Source organism: Paramormyrops kingsleyae, chromosome 1, assembly GCF_048594095.1.
Source record: "Paramormyrops kingsleyae isolate MSU_618 chromosome 1, PKINGS_0.4, whole genome shotgun sequence".
Classification (NCBI taxonomy): Eukaryota; Metazoa; Chordata; class Actinopteri; order Osteoglossiformes; family Mormyridae; genus Paramormyrops; species Paramormyrops kingsleyae.
In genome coordinates, this window is record NC_132797.1 from 63392487 (window position 1) to 63402461 (window position 9975).

General features: G+C 50.8%; 1 long non-coding RNA gene across 3 annotated transcripts; it reads right to left on the reverse strand.

The window, feature by feature from the left end:
* Nucleotides 1-5269: 5269 nt before the first annotated feature.
* On the reverse strand, nucleotides 5270-8699 carry LOC111849493 (uncharacterized). 3 transcript variants are annotated; one of them, XR_002839546.2, is made up of 3 exons: nucleotides 8359-8699; nucleotides 6924-7003; nucleotides 5270-5530 (listed from the first exon to the last, which is right to left on the reverse strand). It is a non-coding gene; the product is annotated as an uncharacterized lncRNA (long non-coding RNA). The 3 variants fall into 3 exon arrangements; XR_002839544.2 differs by lacking the exon at nucleotides 8359-8699 and adding an exon at nucleotides 8273-8351; XR_002839543.2 differs by lacking the exon at nucleotides 8359-8699 and adding an exon at nucleotides 7957-8261.
* Nucleotides 8700-9975: the final 1276 nt, after the last annotated feature.

The following is a 9975-nucleotide window of genomic DNA, read 5'->3' on the forward strand; positions in this document are numbered from 1 at the left end:
AGGGAATTAGATACAGCCCTGCACTCGTATTACATGAGAGCTGCTGATTTGGGGTGGATACCCTGATCCACCCTTGGGGGGGGGGATGTGACCATGAATCCCAGGGCCTGCAGATATTGGCCCAGCTGAAGCTGCTCTCCACCCTAGACAGGTCTGTCTCATAAAATCAATACTGCCCCCGGGGGCAAGGCAGGGAGCCATATGGCCGGGGAGCAGCCCAATCTCAGGTTGTCTCCTGGGCTGGCCCATATGCGTCAGGAGCTGGCGGTGAGCTAATCGACGCCCCCCAACCCGGGCCCTTGTACACCTTCCCTCTCATCTGCTGCCCCTCCAGTCTCAAATGTCACACCACCTGGGACGGACAGCTGTCGGCCTGCAACTGGAGCCGGGCGCCGGTCCGGCCTGGCCTCGCACCTCAGGCCGACGGTGTCACTGACGCCCCGGTGGGACGGTGAGTGCAGGGTGGGAAGGGGGAGGTAGGGTCCGGCGGGGTAGCCCTCGCGGACAAATAAAATTTTTAACACGCCCACTCATGCACATATATACGCACGCACATGTATAAGGATAAAGTCACCGAGCACCTTGTGCAGAAAGAGGAATATCACACAAGACCAAAGAGTATTGGCTTGCAGTTTTGTGGGCGCACAGAAAATAAAAACACGAAAATGGCAAAGCGGCAGAGGATACAGCTGGCGATGACGTGAGGCTCTGAAAAGCGCCAGGAAAGACAGGGAGGGAGGAGGGGAGGGAGGAGAAGAGGGAGGAGAGGAGAGGCTGATCTTCAGGGGCTGGACAAAGAGGCAAAGGGAGCCAGGACGGCCTCGTCAGCGCCTGGCTGCACTGTCGGCATGTAACAAAGGCGCATAAAGGCGCGGCGTCGAGGCGCCGTGACACGCCGCCATTGCCATTCCAAAGGCTCTGGCTCCGGGACTCGAGAGCAGCGAAGGAAGTGCCATTCCAGGGGGCGAGAGAGCCGGAGTGAGGAGCCGAAAACGGGCCTAGTCTAAATATAGCCGGAGCCCGAACCACATCGTGGGGACAGCAGAGAGCGGGAGAGGTAGCAATCAATATTGAAACACAGAAATTAGGGATTTAAAGCAGTAATTAGTGCGTGGGGGGGGGGGGGGCATTCTCACACCTGTATGAAGCCCTGGCTGCCAGCTCTGCACATCTGGCCCGATCCACCTGCCAAACACCTGGCGCCGCCTCAATGGTGCCTGATTGCTCTCCACGCCGGCCCCTTTCAGCGCCTCCGCGAGCCGCACGCCGCATTCGCAGGTGCCTTTCAAAGACGCTCCGCGCCTCAGCACCTCCTTTATCCCGGGTTCCTGCATCGCTAATTTCCGCGGATTAGACTTCGGATGTCTTTAAATATGGATGTTGGTGCCGGTGGCTGTCCCCCCCCCCCCTGCTTTTTTTTAAACACAGGCCTGCCAGAATAATTTGAATGTGTAATTTTTTTGACCCCCGAACAGAAACTAAAAAAGGGGAATACGTATCAATCCGTTTGCGAGGAGGGAGCGCTGCCAGGGATCCCTGCGTCTCATCCTGGCCTTCAGGACCGTGTCCTCTGTGCCTGGAAGTTTTGATTTCCCCGGCAGTCCTGGTGGAAGTCCATGTGGTGCCCTAGGCAAGCTTCACCACCGTCTGAGACAAAGTGAAATTGGCTTGCTAAGGCGGCACCACCTACTGTATGTTGTCTATGTCACCTAATGGCCTGACCGGATCTGTTCCCCAGTGAAATAAACCTGAGCATCTGCCAACAGCCAGGACACAGTCAGAGAGGTGACTGCAGACGACTTGTCCTGAAAGTCTTTCAGCGAGAAGGTGATTATAGACAAGGGAAAATTCAAGGTGGCTGAGAACGTTGCCTCTTCTGTAATTCTGTTGAAGTTGGTTAACCACTTCATATAAGCAAAAAACAAGTCAAATGGAAACAGTATGATGAAGCCAAACAGTTTTATTAAGAAATGAAATGTGAATAAACCAGCTGTCAATATTACTATGATACATTAAACGGTACGTCCATACAGTAACATGTACCTTTGCCTTATGCCTGTCTCCAGCTGGGTTTCCTTTTGACTGCCTGTGATTTATTTACATCTTTGTCGATGATGCAAGTCCAAGCCGCAGGCTGGCAGGCTCATTCCCGGATTTCCTTGCTTTTCCTGGGAACTAACAGGATCGTCCTCAGACAGCTACAGTGATTCAATGGTTACCAAATCACCATCTGGGTCACTGTTAACCTGAGTCAGATGTGACTTCCACTGTTGAAAGGTACAGCCGCTTGTTTAATGATTCTTAATCTTTTCCTTAATTAAACCGTGCAGCCAACCTGAAAAATCTATCTTAATGCAAATGAGGAATTCCGTTCATTTTTTTATTTTTTTTTGGCATTTGCTTACGGTGATGCACTAATAAGGTTAATTTAATAAAAAAATCTGTTCCAGTTTTTAGAGATAATACAGTGTTTTCTTGATCCTTTTCTATTTGTTGAAATTACACCACAGATTCACAAGCCCCCATTGGCGGAGATGGGGGGGGGGGGGGGGGGGGGGGGGAGGTTGTACGCGAATCCGAATCACATCACAGAATATTTAACAGCCTGAAAAGTTGATCCTGCACATTCCTCACTGCTGCTTCACCCTGCCATCAAATCATTATGTTACCAGTGATTTCACTGGAATCCAGCCTTGTGTAAGATCCACCCCCCACACTGATTGGATAAGCAGATGGATGGATGGATGGATGGATGGTGAATTTTTCTTTTAAATACTTTTAAACAGCACCACCACAAATATGTATGCACATCTAAAATATTTCTCTAAAGTTCAAATTATTAAGTCATTTCTAGCAAATACTGTGCATTCAGAAAGTGTTTAAATTAAAATTTTCTCTTATCAATCTACACTTAATACTCTATAATGACAAGCGGAACCATGATTTTAGAAATTTTGGCAACATAACAAACGTGAAAAAGTGAAGGGGTCTGAATACTTTCCAAATGCACAGTAAGTCACACCAATTAATTAAAAGACTGAGTTACCAGGTGTGGTGCATTTCACACGGTTTCTGCAGTCTGTGTAAAAGTACACATGTGGAGGATTTAAAGAACAAAATCGATGGTCTCCATCCACTGGCCGCGGGTTGAAAGCTAATTAATCTTATTCAGAACTGCAACAGAAAAACAGTGAGAGAAAGTGTCCCTTTGATTATTGTGAGTATTTTCCTAAATGTACAGCATAAGTCAAAGTAACCCTCTTTTATTGCTGTTATTGTTATTGCTCTTAACAGAGACCTGTCATATACCCGGAATGGCAAGGCATGAATCATCCCCCCACACGCACCCAGGAGACTCTATTCCTTCCTTCAGAAGTTTATTCTGTTCCTCCCGATTGCCCGCAGAAGCACGTTTAGGTTTCTCAGAAGAAAGGAATGGCGCCATACTCTTGTGTCAGCCCAAACCTCTGGGAACAGTCTCTGTTTGTTTATGCCTCTAGTATCAGTCCAGGGGGAAAACGAGCACCCTGTCATTTACCATCTTTGTCTCTAAAAATTACCGCAGGACGCCATTCCCACCCAACTTTCCCATAACTTGGTCATCACTTCAGAAGAGAAAATCATTTAAATAGACTCATCGTCGTATTTCATCCTGCAACATGCCACTTTCATCGCGGCATGGATAGCAAGACGCATGCGATCCGGCCACTTTTTAGCACCCACATGTGCTGCCTTTTACCCAGGCGGGGGCAGCCTGACTTCAGAGAATCACAAAGCCCAGAACCAGATGGCTCGACCCAAACGAGCAGGCCGCATTTGGGCCATAATGGGCATGGCATGAATCAGCTAACCCGGATGGAGCACGGAGGTGCGTGTGATGCTTCCGTAGGATCTGCTCTCCTCCCTGTCCTTGCTCCCGTGGCTCCTGAGGATTCTCGCAGATCTTGCTGGAACCCTGTCCAACCATGATGTGCAGCACATTTTTGATTTCTGGTCCATTTTGCTTAGTGGGGGATGGGCACGGTGATCAAGCGAGGTGTCCAAGGCCGTTTTGAGCCTGCATTTAGCTGGGGAAGCAGCCATTAATTGGGTGACATCATTTCCAGAAGCTTACAGTGGATTACTGCCAAGACGAGTTCTCGTTCTAAAGACAGGAGATACCTGCGCGGGGGGCTTACATGCACGGTGAGCATTAAGCCCGACAGCGTGTCTACCTGCCGGTTTGCGAATGCAGCCTTTCAGTGCTAATCTTCCTTTTGTACTCTGTCAAAGGCAGATTCAGGCAGCCTCCACGCTCCTCAGCCGCCTGTGGAATAGGAGTCTCTGCATTTCCTTCCCGTTTCCGCGCACCGCTGAGCACGCTCATCCCCTTCCCCTGCTGATGTTTCCTGACACGGTTGGCGTCTCTGGGAGGTGGGCGCCGCGGGGCACCGTCATGGCAGTGTGGCGTATCCCAGCATGCTCGCTGGTGCTGGCCCACACCCACCGGGCAGCAGGTACCCCATGTCGGCGCCGTAGCTCATCAATGGCGTGTCAAAGTTGCTACGACAACAGCTATTCCGAGGAAATTAAAAAAAAACGTATCCTTCAAAGTCCCACCAGCAGCTGATTTTTGACCCAGGATTCTGCATTCACTAAGACGCGTCTAATTAGGAAGTGTGTGACAGGCATGGAGGTGAAGCGGGGGGGGGCAATGACATGGAAGTTGGGGCAGTTTCTCTGCTACTCTGTAGCGGAGGCCGTTGCAGTCAGGTGACCTGAAGTCAGGCCTAACGGTTCTGACGGCAGAGACGGCATCGAGGCCTCTGGGATCATGACCCGGGAGGCTGGCAAGCCGCCTCAGTTTCCCGCATCTTTCTTCAACAGTGAATAACATTTACGGGCAGCGGAAGAGGGGCCGAGGAAGCCTGCAGCATCACCTAGGAAGATGCATGGATCACACCTTGGCTTAATGAGCTTCTTAGAAGATCCAAGATAGCACATCTCCCCGACGACTGTCAGGTGAAGTATCGCTCATTCACGACTTAGGATTTCACGGGGGGGGGTTAGGTGATCAGATAAGGAGAGTTGGGTGGGAGAGTAACACGGTGGTATAGCTAATTTTTTGATATAAAGAAAAGACTTGGCAATTATGTGGATGTAACAAAGCTGAAGCCGCACGGGCTCGGTGGTCTGGATCACAGATACACCACATTCGAATAAAAACACAGTCCCTTAATACACACAAGACCCTCAGGACTACTTTGCAAATAAAAAATGACACACAGAGCCCAAAATTAGAGCCTTTAATCTTCAGAGGATATACCTTGACCATAAATCTCACATTTACATTTATTCATTTAGCAGATGCTTTCATCCAAAGCAACATGCCATCGTGAAGATGGGGTCACACAGGCCCCGGTGGTTAAGAGCCTGTTCACGGGCCCAACAGTGACTCCAAAGACCTTTGGACTAACACAGGGGTAGGTGGAGTTGATGCTGTTAATGGTTGCAGTTCACTCCATAGGTGATGAGGGGCGCCACTCTCCAGCTGCGAGTGATACAGAGGTGAGGATAAGCTGTGGTACCTATCAATGCTAACCGAACCAGAGGGCTATGCACACACACTACGCAGCATCGCATTCGGATTGTTGCTGTTCGGCCTGCCTGACTCCATGCCCTCCTAAAGGCTCCACCATCTCCCCACAGATCAGACTGTTTGATGTGCACTATGCCTGCCGAGAAAAGCTCTCATTTTGCTCTGCTAACTAACCCCTGACTCTAGTCATCATGGTGTGGACCTGGCAATAGACAGCTCAGCCTCGCTGCTCGGGCCAGACCAATTACAGGGGACGATGGCCAGACACAATGTGGAGGCCTCCACCACAGGGTCACTTCAAAGGTGAACGGTGACCAATTAGAAGGCTATTGTCTGGGGGGGCGATTGTCAGCTGGCAATGATTGTAATACTTCCAGGGACAGTGAGTTAGGGGGGTGGCTTGCAAAGACTGATCCCCAGATTTGTGGGGGGGTCACTGTTTTATCAGTAATACTGCCTTTAATTCTAAATCATCCATCAAAGGTCAGTTTGTTAAATGAAACATACAAGTGTGCTTTGCTGGGGAGGGGGCTCTTGCCCACAAGCCAAGATCTCTGTGGGGAAATTGGCTGATGATTCACCCTGGTGAGGTGCCAAGCCATCCGGGGGGGGGGGGGGGGCTTCATCCATCCACAGAGCACACCATCAGTGAGGAGGAACTACAGGTATTCGTGGCCGGGTGCGAGTCCAAGGCTAATGGTTCAGCACAGCGACTGGCAAAACAGCAATACTCCAGCAGGGAGGGAGAGAAATGCCCCCCCCTTCCCAAATTTGTCTCGCCAAAACAGACCGTGAAAAATCACCGAGTCTGATTAATGAGAAAAATGACCTGAACACATGATGTAAAATGGTCACCTAGGCACAGTGGGGATTAATGCCCATTCACACCCCCACAGGTTTATTGCTGTCATACTGCAAAGAGGGGGCCAGAAGCCTATCAAATTCCTGTCAAACTCTTCAAAGCAAAGAGGGAATGAATTAAGCACATTAAACACGCCACCAGTGTCAGTAAGAGGTGGATGTTGTACCTGAACTGCTCCCCTCAGGGTGAAGTCGAGGGTGACAGGGAGCAGGGGGGCGTGTCCTGAATAAGAAGCGGGTATGCTAATCATCGAGAGGCGGACATGGCAACGGCAGGCGAAGGTGTTAAATTACTGTTATGGTGAGGGGGTGGGGGGTACGGCATTTAGGGGGGAGCGAGGGGGCTCAATAGAAGCTGACTGCCATCAGTACAAGTTAAACCACCAGACGGATGAAATGTGCGGTCACGGGTTCAAGACCTTGCTTAGCGATACCCAGGGGAGTTTCTAGCTGTTGAAAAGATCAGAGGCTAAGTCAAGTTTACCTGGGGCTTGACTTTCTTCCTTTTTGAAGGAAGATTGGCATCGGGGCTAAGATCAGACCTAATGACGCCCATGGCCATACCTGGGAGGAAGGAGGGAGGGGCAACAGGAGCTCATGTCAATGGGAGATGTTGGGGGGGGGTGTAAATTCTTCCCTCTCTCCATCTCGCCCTCATTCTCCCATGAACTATATTGATAAGAGCAGTGGGTTTTTACAAATATTTCCAGAGTGACTCCACCTCCATGTGGAAATGTTTTAATCGCCCCCATGAACAAGCAACCAGTGCCCACGGTGAGGGTGGAGACTGGGGGAGGGGAATCACCCAGGAAACAGGGCATCATTGATCACCACCCCCACCAAACATCTGGGAGAAGCTGAACAGATCGCCAGTGTGTTCAGGCAGCTGTTTGTTCACAGACCTTATAAGATGAGACAGATATTTATACCCCACACATTGGCTGCTCCCCCAGGGACTGCAGAAAAGGGGGCTAAGTTCTGTCAGAGCACATTAAAAAACACCCCTGCTTGCTATGAGTAAATCAAACTAATGCTTGTTAAATGTCAGAGAGACTCCATGAATGTGGCTGATTCCTTTGGAGGATGATGCCAGCCTGCTAGGCCAGGGGGTGACACGCCCTATGTGTAAACGCGAGGACATCCGCGTCACCACGGTGACATGCTGGCTTGCATGGCTCCAAGACAGGGGACACTCAAGATCCATCAAGTAATTATCCATCTCCCAGTGGTAGGAGCACTGGCCATCATTCCCTGACTGTCTATGCACATCCCCGAGGTGTCTGGAAAGAGTCTACCGAACAGGCTTTGGTAATTAAAGTACAACTAAAAATACAGCTTTGTGTCCCCTACATGTGTCCTTAGAACAACAGAAACAAGGCATGTTTCCCAGGAAAATATTACCCTGTAGTGTGAGACGATGTTAAAATAGCTTTTTGATCTCACTGACAAATAGGAAGGCCTCCACTGACTTTCCAAGAAGGCTGACCACTCGCTCGCATATCGATCTGTTCTCTCACCAGCCGTGTGTTCCTGTCTGATCCTGTTCATCCAGGAAGAAACACTTTGGTCTGTCCAAAGAGCGAAGCGCTAATGCTCCCACACGGCTAACTGGGGTTATGAGGCCATGTCAGTGCAGTCAGGCCTCAGGCGGGAACCCACTGCGGTCTCTGTCCCACTGGGATGTGCTAACAGGGGCACATCCATACCCCGCAGTCACAAGGCATCCGCACGCTTACAGGTGCCATTCCCTCTTTAATTGCTGCTTTAGTTTTTTATGCTCTACAGGTGTTAACATACACACTAGTTTTACATAAACATGACACTCCCTCATACCTGCTTAATCTGATTTCCATTTGTCAAGCCCAGACAGTGTCTCCACATGTTGCTAGTAAAAGAGCCGTAAAAGCATCCCAACTCACCTGTGCTGCATTGGCTTTGGACAGATTACTTGAATTAACAGAGGATTTGCAGGCGTGAAGATTGCATTACCCAAACACCACTCCTCCGCCCCCTGCCAGTTTTCATCCATGTATGAAATCAACGAGCGACGGATGGTTTGCTGCACCTGTGAGTCTGCCTGCCTGCCTCGTTAGCCTGACGCCTACCTGTCCGCGCCAGGCTCTCCATACTGACAGGCGGTAAATTTGTTCTCAGAACCCATGGTACAGTGAGTCCCTCAACTTGAGACACCCTGCCAGCTCTGTGTATTTCAGCTCTAGCTCTCCGAATTTAACTTATTATAGGCCGGAGGGTTAGTTAATTAATGAGATCATCCAGTAGTGAAACAGAACAAACACATCAAAACAATCCATCCATACATCTGCCAACCGGTTATCCAGTAGAATGTCTTGGGGCGCCTATGGAGGCAGGGTGGGGGCAGGAGCCTATGGCAGGCAGAGTGGGGGCAGGAGCCTATGGCAGGCAGGGTGGGGGCAGGAACCTATGGCAGGCAGGGTGGGGGCAGGAGCCTATGGCAGACAGGGTGGGGGCAGGAACCTATGGCAGGCAGGGTGGGGGCCAGGAGCCTATGGCAGGCAGGGTGGGGGCAGGAGCCTATGGCAGGCAGGGTGGGGGCAGGAACCTATGGCAGGCAGGGTGGGGGCCAGGAGCCTATGGCAGGCAGGGTGGGGGCCAGGAGCCTTTAGCAAGGCTGCACAAGTCAGTATATCTCATATATAAAGCATTCAAAAACCAGCAACCACTCATATAGGTCATTAGTCCTGTTAGTCTACTTCTCCTGGGCAGGACTGACAGAGCCTCATGTGAAAGTCTTGTTTACATTATTAGAAAATAAAAAAGCAAAAGAACCCCCCCCCCCCACCTCATCTATTTTTTATTGGATGCATTTCTGCACCACAGCAAACTCTTGTTCGGCAAACAGCGCGTGTCATATGACAAGACAGGAGAGCACAGGCCCCATCGCTGACAATCTGATGTTATGTTCCTGCTCTGTCACCATCAACCTTTTTACAGTCAATCCCCCCCGCCCACCAGATGGGCGTCCTGCACAGTAAATAACCCGTCAGATGGCCATTCTGCAGCTGCTTATCCCCCTGTAAATGGCTCTGTCAGGAGCATATTTCCCCAGTGGACTAAGCACAGAGACCTCATTCCCAGGTCAGTCTCACGGCACGCCAGGCGTATCCATCATGTCCGGGTGGCTCGCAGCAATGGCCTTTCTGTCGCGGCTGCGTCCTCGAGTCCGCAGCCACTGCGTGACTAATTTATCACGCCTCTGGGCCGGCCCTCAGCGCTGCCTCTCAGCCCTAACCCCACCCAGCGTTCGTTAAAGCACAGCACAGAATTGGGATCGTCCACCCCTGACTAGGGGACGCCGCCGATTGTTTCAGTCGGCTCTGCATGGGACTCGGGGGTTTTGCAATGCCGCTGTGACTTCAGAGAACAGGCCGGCCATCTCAAGATGCGCCGCCCAGTCAGAGAGCCGCCCAGAGTTGCTGGGGACAGTTTGCGCCGCACGTTTCCCAAGGGATGGTCATGTGATCACAGGAGTGACGCCATCTGGAGAAATTCCTGCG